The sequence below is a fragment of the Aethalodelphis obliquidens genome, unplaced genomic scaffold (genome assembly GCF_003676395.1).
Source record: "Aethalodelphis obliquidens isolate GAN/ISIS:26980383/991018 unplaced genomic scaffold, ASM367639v1 scaffold36, whole genome shotgun sequence".
NCBI classification, from domain to species: Eukaryota; Metazoa; Chordata; class Mammalia; order Artiodactyla; family Delphinidae; genus Aethalodelphis; species Aethalodelphis obliquidens.
In genome coordinates, this window is record NW_020837980.1 from 7,146,372 (window position 1) to 7,162,086 (window position 15,715).

A 15,715-nucleotide genomic window follows, 5' to 3' on the forward strand; every position below is an offset into this window, starting at 1 on the left:
AAGCCCATTATAATGCGAAAAGCTGGCTGTACTATTGTGATCATAGTATTTTATTTCAGAGAGCAATCTGATGTTTTTCATTAAACAAAAATCCTTAATCTATTGGACCCTCAGATCAACATATTTAGGCCCACCCATTGTTCTAACTGTGCTTTTTTAAATAAGTTCAAAATGAATATACAGTGCATGCCTAAGTCCAATGTAAGTTCCAGTTTTTCATAGAATTTAACAGGGGATTGACATGGAAAATTATCACATATTTTCTGCGATTAAGATGGGATTTATACTAAAAAACATGTGCAGCATGTACTTTAAAAAAATGCTCCAGGGACCTCCATGGTGGCGCAGTGGTTAAAAATCCTCCTGCCAATGCAGGGGACACGGGTTCGAGCCCTGGTCCGGGAAGATCCCACATGCTGTGGAGCAACTAAGCCCGTGTGCCACAACTACTGAGCCCGCATGCCACAACTTCTGAAGCCCGCGTGCCTAGAGCCCGTGCTCCGCAACAAGAGATGCCACCACAGTGAGAAGCCTGAGCACCACAACGAAGAGTAGCCCCCGCCCGCCGCAACTTGAGAAAGCCCGTTCGCAGCAGCAGAGACCCAACACAGACAAAAAATTAAAATAAAATTAAATAAATAAAAATAAAAATGCTCCAGGAAAAGAGTCGGACTCTTGTCTTAAATTGAGTTTCTTGCACTTGTTCAGTGGTTCTATATTCAAAATTCCAAACAAATGTAAAACTTTTAAAAAGTTGATGTTTTAAAATCCTGAATTCAGTGATGCCCAATTTATGTGGCTTCAGGGAATGATATGTGCCCCCATGAAACAATGGTTGAGAAAACGGAAGCTTCTATGTTCAGGTGTCAACATTGTTTACCTTTATTACTTATTTATTTTTAGTGAAAAGCTTAGTAAAATATGTTACACATGTCTTAGGAAAAAAATACCCTACTGAGAAAGTTAACCTTTCTCAATAATTCAGGGTCATGATTATAAACATCACTTTTGCACTACACACGTCATCTGGGAGTACTGGCACCTGCACAGAACTCTTTTTGAGTTCTTATACCCGTTTTTATAGGTTTTTCAGTCTCTTTACTCAGGGTCAGGCTGCCAACTCTCACTTCTTGATGTGTCAGAGCGCCTGCCTAAGTCTTATCTGATTTGCCACTTCTGACTTACTGTGGGCTGGGAAACCATTTAACCAAAACCACACCCATTTGAAATGCGCCTAAAATTAGAATAAATAGGTTCTAACAGAGTACCTGAGGGGCACCTCTCTAAATTGTGTGAGCTTGTAGAGGCAGTGACGTGTTGATCCCGCCAACTTCTTTTCTCCATTGAACTTTCACATTCTCAGCAGAACACTTATGCAAAAGCCTTCAGACACTTTATATATTTTTAATCATTTTTATTACACACAAAAAAATGGTTTTATCCCGCAGTAACTTCAAAATAAGGAAATTCCCGTGCAGAAGCAAATTGTTTGATTTGATGAGCACTTCTTTCTCTCAGGATGATAGGAATAGGGGACCAAGGGCCTTCAGTGAAAACTGATACTGCATTTTGATTCATGGATGACCCTGGACCCTGCTTCTGGTGTGTTATCTCTGCCTCTGGGTTTTGGACATCTTGGGTGGCAGGCCCAGCTAAAGCATTCTGGGGAACTGGCAGGGAGGACGTGTAGGCCCTGACGCTGCCTCTGAATTTAGACGCAGCCATTGTCGATCCTTTGGTGAGAGGTTTCAGACTCCCTGTGGACTGCAACACATTCCTTTCTCCTTGAGCCTAGAGTTTGAAGAAATAGTGGGTATGGGGATTCAGGCATTTGTTTCGCTCCTATTATATGTGAGGTGCTGTGTAAGTGCTGGCTAATCAAAGATGAACAATCTCTGAGGATCTCAAAGTCTATTGGGGGTGACAGACCCACACTAAAATAAATTACATGTGCCACGCAGGGGTGATTACAATACTTGGGGGTGAAGGTTGCTAACTTCGTCTGGGTGGGCCAGAGAAGACCTTGAGAAGTAGCTGAGTCCATCTCCAAAGAGAAGGCTCTGGCACACTCTGGCCCTGTGCTAAGCACCAGGACAGTTTAACTGGCTATATTTGACTTGAGGTCTGAGCAAGTACTTCCTAACTTCTCAGTCTCTTTATAACTTGACTGCCATACTGACTCTCACCATCATCTCCTCCTGAGGATCTGGACCATAAGGTGGGATTGAGGGGTCATGATATTTCCTACTGCAAAGAATAGCATTCATAGCATGATAATATCTAATGAAGTAGAGGGGGAAAAAACAGTACCTCGCAAGCAGCTCTGTCTCACCTCACCCGTCTTACAAAAAAAAACAAAAACCACTAAGGGTGACTTCCTCTCCTTCAAGTAGGGGCATGATGATTCATGTTCTCCACTCAGTACCCAAAGGGGAAATGAGAGATAGGAGTCCTAGAGGGAAACAAGGAATCCTAAAGCCTGTTTTTTGAAACCTCTGGGAGGAAGCTGAAGCAAGCCACTAGTCCAAGGTTACATAGCTCAGTAAGTAGCAGAACCAAGATTGGAACAAGATGTTTTGGTTTTTGATTCCACTGCTCTTTGTATTATTACCCATCGTGTAGTAGTTAGGAAGGCAATAGGCTGTTTTCTCATGAAATGAGTTAAGCTAGTCCATTCGCGGTCTTAAGAGGCAGAGTATATGTTTTTGGTGGACAACGGAAGATTAATCACGGTAGTAGCCTTTCCAAATTATGGCATAGAGCATGCAAAAATTATGATGGAGAAATTCTGGAAAAACAATTTTCAACATCCACAGACAGAGCTAAACAATTTTGCTGTCTACTCAATTTGGAGACATCCAGAAATGTGTCCTCCTTGGTTTGGAAGTCCCCACATGATCTGGTGAGCTTTCCATCTCTGCCTCTACCCCTCCGTACCTAGTGGGTCTATTGAACTCCAAAGGTTCGCCATGAAAGAAGGGATTAAAGCAAGCCTTGAATCTGGACAGAGGGAACCTTTAGAATTGAGGAAGTAGGAAAGAGGGCGATTTGCTACAGTTTTTATATGGGGTATTTTTAGGATGTTGTAAACATCAGCTACGGTTTCAATTTGAAGTCTTTTACATATGTGTTTGCTCATGTGTATACACAGAATATCAAATGCCTCACAGTGGACACACTGAGTATCCGCCACATAACTCGGTAATAAACTTCGCTTTCATATACGGCTTTACAGGTTCAGCAGCGTTTCAAAAACCAGTTCTGACAGGGGTACTTCACCCTGTATCCAATTCCTGAAGACCTCAGTTACTTAATCAGAAAATTCCCTCTGATAGGACATTTTAAAGATACCAGCGTCTCTTTCTGTGACACCTTAAGCAGGGTTTGGTTTTCGAGTATATATTGCGTTAACAGGGCTTATCTGCATCTCTATAACGTAGCTGTGTGACCCGCACGTGACCGAACAGGTGAAGAAACCTGACTATATGCCCACACCCTGCAGAGCTCTGCAGACACAAGTGGGCGCGATAAAGGATCCAGTTCTGAGCTCTGTGTTTGAAGCGTACTCATCTAAAAACTGGAAAACCAACCCTAGCTCTGAAATCGCCGCTTGAGCGCTGCACAGTGAGGGAATTAAAGCCGAGGGCAATAATGTCACCAGCCTGGAGATCTTCAAGGAGCTCTAGGATTGGAAAGAGAGAAGCATTCTTAGGTTGCCTAGCGATAAATCTGCCGATGATATCATTCTCGAGGAGGCCAGCCTCCCCCTCCTGTCCCCGCCCGGCTGTCCTTCCTCCCTCCCCACTCTCCCTCCTCGCCCCCTCCCACGCCCGGGTTCAAAGTACAGCGGCGCGGGGTGAGGGAGCTTGAGCAGGACTCGGCGCTGTCACGTGCGCCCGCACATGCCTGGGCGCACGCTGCGCGGCACGTGAGAGGGGGCGGGGCGGGGGCCGGGAGGCTCTGGTGCACCGCCTTCTGCGCGTGCGCACTGGCCCCTGCCCCCGCCTTTACCCTGAAACGGGCTCCGGGGAGCTGGCGGGCTGCCGAGTGGAGGGCGGCCAGGTGGAGGGCCGAGGGCCTACGGCCGAAAGCAGGGCAGGGCAGGGCAGGGCAGGGCAGGGTAAGGCAGGGTAAGGCAGGGTAGGGCAGGGTAGGGCAGGGTAGGGCAGGGCAGGGTAAGGCAGGGCGGGGCGGGGACGGGGACGCGCCCTCCCGACAGCTGCGCCGCACCCTGCCGCGCCGAGTCCTAGCGGGCCGGCCCGAGGTAGTCATTCATCCCGAATTAAAGCCGGCTGTGACTCGGTGCTCCTCGAACCATTCTGACACAGCAGTTTCCGAGCAGCCCTCCCGGCGCGGGTTAGAGGAAGGTCGACAACCGCCTCGGAGGGCCTTGGGGCGGGCACTTCAAGCCTGGGCCGGCCGCAGCCGGGGGAAGTGACAGGCGGGGGGGTGACACACCGTGACACACCCAGCGGCGCCGGGAAGCGGGCCAGACCCTGGCCTGACCTGGGCTCGTCTTGCTAGAGAAACCCCTGGCAGTAGGTGTGGGTGTGGTGAAGTATCTTTCATTGATCTCAGTTTTGCAAATTGAATTCCCACTAATTAAGCACTGGGGGATTTAGTTAACTGTGGTCAATATATTGGGACTTAACGGGGAAGGTGTAAAGGAAAAGAAGTGATTTTATGGCCCTGATGGATTCTGCATGGTGCCGTAAAGTGAAGGAAATTAATGTAGTCAGGGGTGAGGGATGGGTTTTTTAAGTTGTATTTTTAAAAAAATATGTAGAAACACTTTCTCTTAGGAAAAATGATCAAGTCGCACACTTTCACTTTTTGAAGTGATCGCAGGCTGATTTTGTAACACGTCTGGAAACGTGCATGTTTATAAAGGATCTGAAATGAGTAATTCCTTTGGAGGAATTTGGAGTTCATGGTACCCTTTGGATAACCGGGTGCAGACAGCAGTGTTACAAAGATAGGGAAGCACCGCTACCCCTCTGCAGATTTAGTTTGCGTCATGTGATGGAAAGCGATCTCGGGGGTTGCCAGTAATATTTGGACAAGTCAGGTGCCAGTATTTGCTAAGACATCCTAGAGTGGTTGTAAACTCTCCAGCGTAAAGGGCACAGTGAGTGCCACCCTGGAGACAGACTGGTATGAGCTAACAGACATTCACAAAGCACAAAATGAATTCATTGTTTGCTGTTTGCTTTGTAATGAATACGTATGCATAATGTCCTATAGGTTGAGTTTGAATAACACTTCGCTACCACCCAAACTGTTTGTACGAAACAGCTTAGTTATTAATAACGCTCTGAAAGTTGAAAAAGCAAAGGTAGACTTCCAACATTTAGTCAACAAATATATATCGAGCTCTTCCTATGTGCCAGGCGTTGGGGATACAGCAGTGACCCATACAAATTCATCACCCATCATGGTGCTCAAAACTTGCAGTAACGCCTCCCAAGTTCCCAGGCATTTGCTAATCAATTATTATTTATGACAGCTAGCACTTATATCCCTCTGCACTGGATTTTTTTTTCATTTGGAGCTTAGGAAGATGCCAGGCAAAAGGCATCAATTTTCATCCCTTTCTCCTGTCCCCTCTCCCTTCCCTTAACTCTCTGGAGCCATACTAGCCTCCCTGCTCCTTTTCTAACAGGACAAGCTTGGTCTTTCTCAGAATATTTGCACTTGCTCATCCATCTGCCTGCAACACTCAGTCCCCAGATGGGGGATAGCTGATTACAACTGCACCCACACCTTTTTTTTTTTTTTTTGGCCATGCCACTGGGCATGCGGGCATGATATTTCCCAGACCTGGGATCGAACCCGCGCCCCCTGTAGTGAAAAACGCAGCATCCTAACCACTGGAACGCCAGGGAAGCCCACCTCTACCTTTTTTTTAGGTCTCTGCTCAAATGCCACTTTTTCAGAGAGGCCCTCCCTGAGCATCCCATAGGCAATAAATAAAATGCCACCCCTCCATCATTATTTTTGATCTGTTTTTTCTTCATAGCAGGTATTACTCCTGACATTATGTATATACTGATGTATATGAATACACAGACATATTGTTTGTTTATTGCTTGTCTGTCTCATTAGGATGAATAGGGACTTTTTTCACAGCTATTTGTCTAATGCCAAGAATGGTACCTGGCAATAAATAAATATTTATTTATTTGCCTTTTTTAAATAAACATGTATTGATTCTCAACAGACATTTGCTGGATGAATGAATGAATCTCTGGCAAGCACTTCAGCTTGATGACCTCACCAAAGACAACACAACACTGGCCTCTCAAAGCATCCCCTTCCATGTTAAAGTTCATTTCACCAACACTTACTGAGCACCTGTGTGACAGACATCAACAAGTGGTAAGGAGTCAAAGGCAGTTAACATCTGATACCTGCAAATGGGAAAAGACTTGGAGTGACTTGGAAACTGATTGGATTTTATTGTCGCAATAAAATTATAGATACAGTATTTAAGCATTAATAGAGTTCCCCTAACAATAGAGTTAATATCACTTTCACCTTAGTCCAAATGATTACATCTTATGTTAAAAGAAATTGTTCACTTAACTGAGATACCTTCTTTGAAATTTAAAATTAGAGTCTGATCATTTCTCCATCCCCTGAGTCAGAGAGAACAAACCTGTAGAAGAAGTAAGTGTCAAAACAGATCGTATCTCAGCTCTCAGATGGCCACTGAACCTGTGTGAAACTCAGTGGGACCAACTGAATTCAACCCCTGATGGAATGTACAACACATGTTACTAGGGCTTGAAGGTCCCAGATGCTTCTGCTCTTCACCGGCTCTGCCAGCTGTGGTAAGCTTTGTCCCTTAGGCAATAAGCTTCTTCAAGGCAAGAGCCAGTATCTGTTTATCAGTGTATGCTCAGCACCTAGCACAATGCCTGGCATACAGTAAGCACTCAATAAACAGCTGTTGAAATCCAAACTCTCCTCCCCATTCCCACAATCATTGTCCTAGTTCCAAGCATTATCATCTCACACCTGGGTTATTGCAAGAACCTGCTCAGTGGTCATGGTCCAGTCTTCCTTTCCCATGCATTGGCCACACTCCCAGCTCAGTTAACTTTTTAAACACCAGTAGTGCACTAAACAATAGTTAGGAACAACCCATTACATGAAGAAGGCATGAAAGCTTCAACTTCCCTTCTAGTTTCACTTCCCTTTACTCTGTCCCTTCTCCTACTGCCCCCAACCAGACGATGGGCATCGACTGCGCTTGTTGCACTGAACTACCACAAATTCCTGAATACTGTATGCTCTGCACTCTCAAATGTTTGTCCTTGGGTAGAATAACCTTATTTGGAGGTCTCCTACTCAGTTCTCAAAACTCAGCCCAAATTACATCCCCTCTGTGAAAATTTCCAAAACTCTCTGAGTCAAAAAGTAACCTCACCCACTCCTTTGCTTTGTGTTTTCTTAGCCCTTTCTTTAAATCTCCACTTGGCTGTTTAAACTCTCACTCCACAAACATGCGTGTGAAAGAAATTATGTCCTTATTTCTCTCATTAAGTCTAACTTCAAGCCACCTCCCCAAGGGCTGGTGGGAAATAATCTCAGGCATTGTGGGCTGTCCCGCTCCCACCCTCCTTAGGATTTTACAAGGACCTGGGATTTTCACAAGGAAAGGACCTGTTCATACTCAGACTGTCTGAGATAATTGTCAGTATCCAAGTTTGCCGCTTTCTGGATGGGTGTCTTTGCTGAGGCGGGAAGAGCCAGGCCTTGGGGCCGTTGAGTCCCCATTCCTGCCTGGGCCTTTGCCACATCAAAGGAACTGCAGACTTGTGACCCCACTGCCTTATTGCTTCTGCCTGTATTCCTTCCTCCTAACATAATCTCCAACTTTGGAGAGGGTTACAGGGACCAGGCAGTTAACCTAAATGAGTGATGTTGGCTGAGAATAAGACCACAGAGAATAATAAGGACCACAGTGAATCGGAGGTTGTACCCCCTTAAAAGGGGCAGACATTACGCAGCTCCAACTAATTGTAGCCAGGTGAAAAGGTAGCCCAGGACTGCCAGGCCGTTGGATTTTTCCAGGAGAAGCTGAATTATAGATTTTAATGTGAAATCTACTCTCAAAATGTTGACAACTATTTTTAAAAACCTCAAAACACTATTCCTTATAAATGAAGCATATCTGTCAAAGTATTAGCCTGGAGAAGCCCACTTTGAGACCTCTGCTTAAAGAGGGGGGAAAAAAGGCCTGATGTGAGGTTTCCTTCAAGCGTTTAACTCCAAACTTCCCTGATATAAGTAGCCCTGAAGTCATTCTTGAAAATGGGTGGAGGGAAAAATGCAATGAGAACAGACACCAACAATGTCTCAATAAATTACCCTGTCACGCCTGGGACTCTTCACATTATGTTGTAATAAGCTGGGTGTGTCTCCCGCACCTGGGCACTCAAACACTGCTGCTGCTCAGACGGGCACCACCTCCAGCCTCACTTGGCCCTCGCTGCTGTTTACTTGTCCTTAGCTCCTCAAGTTTCTTTTATGACCCTCCCAGACCTCTCTCCCACTTACCTCAAGACCTCTGCTTATCTCCCCAGTCTCCCTACTTCATCAGGAGAATTCAAACCATGGGGCATCATCTCCCTAACTTTCACCCTTCCTACCTCCCTCCTCCCACACCCTTGCTTCCCTTCCTGCCACTGCAGAGGGAAATGTAGCCCTTCTGCTCAGAGCCAGTCCTTCTATCTGTGCCACTGATAACTGTTAAAACTCCACTACCCTTTCCACACAGTGGGTCTGGATCTCTGTTAAGGGAGTTCTGTTACTCATTCATCATTGTACTCCTGGAGTCTAGTACACTGCCAGGGACAGGCAAGATGCCCAATAAGCATTTATCGAATAAACGCTTTTTTTTTTTAATCTGGGGGCTGTACCACAGTTCCTAAAAATTGTCTAGAGACGTAAGACAACTGTTGACACCTGATGCTTCATGGGTTATTGATATAGAGAGAGTAGTTTCCCCTGACTCTGAGAGTGGGCTAAATTTGGAGGAGATAATCCAGGAGGGAATGTGGCTGGCAGGCTAGGGAGTTCCTCCTGGGTCAGGTCAGTGCCGTCCAGCTGTGAGTTTGCTGTATTAATACCTCCTACTTGTCTTCTCTGATCACTGCTGGTGAGGCTGGCCTCTGGCACTTGCTGAGGGGAGCAATGGGGAAGCCTCCACGTCCAAGGTGTCACATTGTTGCCTGTCCCCTCAGGTTCCACCTGAGGACACCACACTGCATTAGCAGATTGTCCCTTGGGGAAAGACGATAGGCACCAAGCTTTCTTATTCCTTGTATATTTTGAGACATTTTGCTATTTTCTTTTCCTCTAACCTTTAAACCTTTAAAAAAATATTTTGATGGTATATTAAAGTCTGCATAAATTAATTATACTTAACTTTAATCCTACTCTCATATTCTATTTTATATCTTCCTTATTACCCTATTCACCTTCAACCTTTTCTTCTTTTGAATTTCATCTGTTTAAAATTATTTCATAAATAACTTCACTCTTATTTTAATTTTAACAAGTTATTTTAACCTTCTGGTATCCTTTCAAACTTTATCTTCTTGTTCTCATCTTTAGTCAGCTTCTTTTATAGTCCATGTTGTACTTCTGTTTTATGAGTTTTCATAATTCTCCTGGTTTAAAATTTTGCCTTACTATTCCTTTAAGATTTTCTTATTTCTCAGTTTTCAGCTTTTAATTGGTTTTAAATCTTCCAGAATCTTTTAGCGTCACATTTTAATCTTTATTCTCTCTTCAATTCCTTTTTGACACTATAACTTTTCTACATTTTTTCTTATTTATTATCTGTCAATCAGTCTAGTCTAATTATTTGCAAGAAGCACACTGAAATTAAGAAAACTTCTCTGCCCCTGCCCCACTTCTGCCGACCATCACTGTAAATACTTGTTTTGTATTTTGCATTCATGTTGCCTTTTTGACACAGCATTCTGTGCAATCTTTAGTTTCATATTGTATATCTTTAAATCTATGGTTTCTAATTGTTTTAATTAACTTCTTTTGGTTGCAAGGAACAAGCTTATTCCAATTACCTCAAGTGATGGGCATTTTACTGTAAGAATGAATGTGCAAAAGAGGAAGCAGGAATCTCACCCACTATGTAGGCCAGGCATCATGCCTATCCTATGGGACATCCTCAGAAAGAGCTGGAACTGCTGTGGATTTGGTCACTAGAATAAAACAAAACAAAATTCAGAAGCAAATGTAATATCAAAGTGGGAATTTTCATTCTATTGTTTGTTAATACAGGTAACCTACCAAAATCTGAATTTCAAAGAAGAGAATCATATGGAGATCCAGGAATAAGAATCAAGCTACACAAAAGGGAAAAAAAAGGTTAAAAAGTTCAGGTAGCTCCAGATTCCTCCATAGCAATATTTACTACAGAAGACAGAGGAGTACCATTGCTACCCAGAAGCTACCCAGAACCAATGAACCAACAGCATTGGCATTATCTGGGAGCTTATTAGAAACGCAGAATTTCAGTTGCCATTCCATAGCTGTTGAATCAGAATCTGCGTTTGACCAGATTTTCGGGTGTTTTCTAGGCTGCTTCTTTGAACTTTGCTTGCAATTTTCTTTGGTCTTCTTTTTTTTTTTTTCTTTTTTCTGAGAAAGCCTGTTTATGTAATTTAATTGAGATTGGAGATATTTGTCTGCACATTAGAACGACTTGAGGGATTTTTTTTAAAACGTGCATGGATCATACCCCCAGAGAACTTGACAGAATTGGTCTGGGAGGATGGCCAGTTTTTCAGAAGCTCCCAATGTCATTACAATATACAGCTAAGGCTGAAAATCATTGAATCAAGGAAAACCAAATCCATGAACCTGTCCTGAAAAAATTACTGAAAGATGGACACCAGACAACAAAGAAATGAATCAAAAGAAAGAGTTCAAAAATGAAGAAGCTGGGTTGAAGTAATTATTGAATTAAATAAAAAATAAACTACAACTAAATACCTTGGAATTTTGGTTAAATAATATAATAATTGGAGCTCTAGAAGACAAACATGTTATCATGTACCCCCTAAATTTCTACTTATGTTTGGTGCCCTCTCTCAACAAATCCATTATTTTCTGGGGTTTCTATCATTCATTCTCAGGGGTTCACACAAGTGATGGCTGCCCCATGTCCCGCTTTTTGGCACCTCACCCCGGGCACACTCTTCTTCAGCTGAGAGACTTGACAATGCAAGTGGTGACTTACCTTGCCAGTCTGCTCTGGGTTTCTAAAAAAGAGCCAGAAGTATGGACTAGAAAACTAGGGAAAGCCTTGTGATACTAGATCAGAGTTAGAGGGATTAGAATGAACTCATGATGATATTTATATAAACTGCACAGCTCCTGTCTCTCTGAGGCCCTGCCTTGCAGATTCCAGCGCTCAGCTGCCCTAACCCCTGATCTCCTCCTCCTTAGCTCAGAGGGACTGCCGCTCTCTGCTTGGATTCCAGATTGCTACACTGCAGTCAGGAGAATTTCCCCAGGCAGACAGCCAGGAGTCATGAGGCTCACCTCTTAGGTTTCCCTGCCTACAGGGATTGATTGCAGTCTTGCGTTGCCGGCTCTGTCCTGTGCTGCTGCTTCTCCAATGTCTGAAAACACTTGCCTTAGACATTTTGCCTAGCTTTATAGTTAAAGCAAGAGGGTTAGTACCAGACACTGCATCATAGACAAAAGCAGAAACGCTGAACTATATATTTGATAATAGTATTGTATTAATGTAAAATTTCCTGAAATTGATCATTATAATGTGGTTATGAAAGAACTCCTGTTCTTAGGATATACATGCGGAAGTACTTGGGATAAAGCTGTCTACAACTTACTCTGAAATGGTTTAGTCAAAACAATAATAATACAAATAGTATTAATTCGTAGATTTGTAGAGGGAGCAAGAGCGAGAGAGAGATTGATAAAGTATATGTGGAAAATGCTATTGGGGAGAATCCAGATGAAGTGTATACGGGAATTCATCACACTATTTTTGTTAACTTTTCTAGAAGCTTGAAATGTTTTCAAAATAAATAGTGAACAAAACATCCCCTTGAGTGTGGACTGGGCTTAGGCTTCACGTCCCAAGTTAGTATGGAAAGAAAGAATAGTAACTTTATAGTGAAGAACCCTGGCAAGCACCACCTTCACTAGGTGATCAAGGTTGACATCACCAGCTGTTAAGTCATGTGGACGTCACGTACCCACTGATACTATGTGATGAGCAGATTTTCTTACTCAAGATTTATAACCCGAATTAAGAACTAATGGGGATCCTTAAATACACTTTTCCTTAAACGACTTTTCAAATAGGGTAAATATTAGCCATTCCATTTACTTCTACCTAATTTAAGTAGCATCTGTCTCTAGAGAAATGAGGATGATATGTGTGAATTTATCAACTTTATTCTAATTTTAGAGTCCTGAGCAATTTAGGACATTGCGAAATCAGGTGCTCAGGCCACTGTCGCCCACTACCCAGCCCCATTCATCAGAGCGGTCGTTTGGATCACCCTTGCTGTGCGGCCCCTTTACCTGTTGATGAAGGCCTCTTCTCATACAGCTGACCCGGCTGGAACCCAGATTACCCGGTTTCAAGGGATGGGTTAGCAGGTTGGTGAGTTGGCGTGCCACGGTCCTGGCCACTTTGAAGGTCAGTGTGACTCCATTCCTTTCTCACCAGCAAACTCTCTGACGCCTGCCTTTGGAGAGCAGCGTTCCTTTTCTGGGAAATTCGTTGTGGTAAGAAGCCTAACGTGCAGGTTTTCCTCACAGGGTTTAGCATCAGCCTGCAAGACCTCTGGAATTTTAATACTCACTCCCCTCCCCACATTTGCGGCTTTAGTCATTTCTTCTTTCTGGTTGTTGGGGAATATGTACGTTGGCAAAGGTAAAAAGTGAATTGCCCATCTTTACATCTGTCAAGCTCCAAAGCACCGTTAGCAAGCATGCAAGGCATGTTTCAGGAACCTTTTTCCTTCAGTTTGGATCTAGGTTTACAATAAACTGTAGTTGTTTTGCCTTAACCTTGATACTTTCTGCCCAAAGCACATGGGGTTGGTTTGGAGAGTATGTCGCCTCCTTCCTCTCACACGGGGAGAACGTGTGCTCTCCAGCTCACACAGAGCACAAAGTAATTGAACCAGAATAGGGCAAAAATAGTGTCTCCTAAATTCTATCTTTGAATTTTCCCCAAATGTCTTCACTTAGAATACTTCTGATGTACTTAACCTTTCTCATTCCTGCTCATGAAATTATATTGATTCTATTGACCAGGTGGGCTATTGGGTTTTGGTTCATTATTAATCCGGATATCCCATGCCTAGCATTCAGTAAATATGTTTTTAAATTAGTTAATTCATCCATTCACTCATTCATTCATAAAATGAATGGCCCTTCTAAAGTTTTCATGTCTCTAATATTGGAAGTAGGTAATATTGGGTGGTATTGACAATTTATTACGCAGTTGAGAGAAGCATTGCATTACCTTTTATTTCATGGTTTGAAAATATTTTTTGAGGAAGTTCTATCTTGAGAGAATAGTATACTCTACATTTATTATAAATTGATAATAAATTAACTAGATAACGTTAAATACATTTTACAATAGAGCCTAAAGGGATAAACTGATGAAACATTGTATCATGTTTTATAGCTGAGAAAAAATAGTTTTCCAGATGAATATATTCAGTCCCTGTAGGGAGAAAAATGTAGTGAAATGGGTATGAGGTAACTGATGTTCATAACTCTCTTTTTCCTTTAGACACTAAGGTCCCTATGATTGCAGACCTCATGGAGCTCACAAAACTTCCTCGTGGTGCCTGCCAGTGTTATGAGACCAGGCACCACAGAGGCTCAAGACCAGCTCAGGGGATCAACTTTAACAGAGATTGCTCCTGGTTATTGCCTTTCTCATGCTGGACAATCCCCTATGGATTCAGCAACTCTCCCCTCACCAGACCTTCTGAAATCCATAGTAAGCGTTAGGTTATTAGATCACAGTAGTGAATGAGTCTGAAAATGGCATTCCCCCCCACCCCACAATTCAGAGATTTTTGTCCTGGGGGTGCGGTGGAAGAGTCTCATCTTGTGACCTTCTTCTGAGTCTTGGCATGTTGGACCGATAGTACTTGCTCACTAACCCTGGAAGGATTACCATGTGGAGCGGAGTATTCCTGACATGTTACTTTAAGGATATTGCTTAAATCTAAAAGCGCTCTCTCCAATACTCATCTTCAATAGACAAGACATGTCCAGATTATACCAATCCTATATATCATCTAGAGAAAAGTAATGTATCTAGAACGTACAAATCAGAATACAGGTTATCATCAGGTAATTCTATCCATGTAAAATTGTTGTCTGGACAGGCAAAGCAAAGGCAAAAATAGGCTACGGTCTTGGCCTCAGAACTCTTTCCCCTTAAGCTGGGTGCTCAGCATAGCTCACCCCATTCCATTTGAGTATTTGACTTGTAAATTCTGCTGAGATTCAAAAAGCCTGGGGTGCAAATCCTGGCTCCACTACCTAACTGCATAAACTTGGAAAAATCGCTGACATGTCTTTCTGTCTGTTTCCTTATCTATGTAAAGAAATGGGGATGGTATAAGCTCCACGAGTGTTTGGAGCTCTGTGAACGTTCAAATGCTAAACAAACATTAGTTGTAGCTGGTTCTTAGGAGGCAGTCTAGCATAGAGGTCAAGAGCATGGACTCTGAAGTGAAGCAGTCTGGTTTGAGTCTCACTTACCAGCATCATGACCTTAGGTGTTACTTCTCTAATTCTTTGTTTCCTTGCCTGTAAAAAGGATGATTTTAATGAGCTAGAATAGCTATAAGGATTAAATGACACAATCTAAAACCTCCTGTATTTGCATTTCTTTCTGGGTGAATTCTGTGGCCATGAACTGCTGTGGGAAGCCCGGAAGGACGGAAGACAGATGTGGCCTCCACTGGGGATGGTGGGCCCCCTTTCTGGGGCCACAGCGCTGCACAGGGCTCTGCAGCCCATTCCCACGTGTGAACTCTATGCAGCGGCCCCCTGTGAGGTGCAGTGGCCCTGCCCTTCCTGTGCCCCAGACAATGTGAGCAACATGCAGCCACTGGATAGGTTGTAAAACTAGTTTTCTTGGTGTCTTGCCATCTAATCAGTTCTCACGTGAGTGTCTTTCTGGGTCAGAGGATCATGAGTTCTTGGGTTCACTGTGGTCAGAGTCAATAGCCACCTAACAGGAAGTTGCCTCACTAACGAGATAATTCAGGATTTCTTTGGAACTTCAGTCTGTTGCTGGGTGACACACTCCAATATCTCAAATCCACACAGATCTTCCGTTTTTCTAACTAGCGCAATTGAACATCCCTTAGTCAGGAACATCCTAGGAGTCCCAGGCTGTCAAACACCCTTAATTACATTCAGACTGATTGGCGTCTCATATCTGGAACCCTAAACTGCTAGGCAAGTCACCTGAGTCTAGTCAGGTCACGATGGCTCTTCCTGAGTTAGGCAATTGTTCCCACGAACAATCTTCATGTTTCTGGTGTGGAAAAGAGATATGACAGTGGCTATTTGCTACGTGTCTCTTACTATATATGCTGGGCACTCTGCTAAGCACGTAACATGTACTAATTTATTAAATTTATGAGGTAGGTGCTACCATATA

At 43.4% G+C, this 15,715-nt stretch overlaps 1 long non-coding RNA gene across 1 annotated transcript; it reads left to right on the plus strand.

Moving 5' to 3' along the window:
- Positions 1-8,529: 8,529 nt before the first annotated feature.
- On the plus strand, positions 8,530-15,017 carry LOC113632353 (uncharacterized). The gene is made up of 3 exons (XR_003437772.1): positions 8,530-9,166; positions 9,864-9,943; positions 12,476-15,017. It is a non-coding gene; the product is annotated as an uncharacterized LOC113632353 (long non-coding RNA).
- Positions 15,018-15,715: the final 698 nt, after the last annotated feature.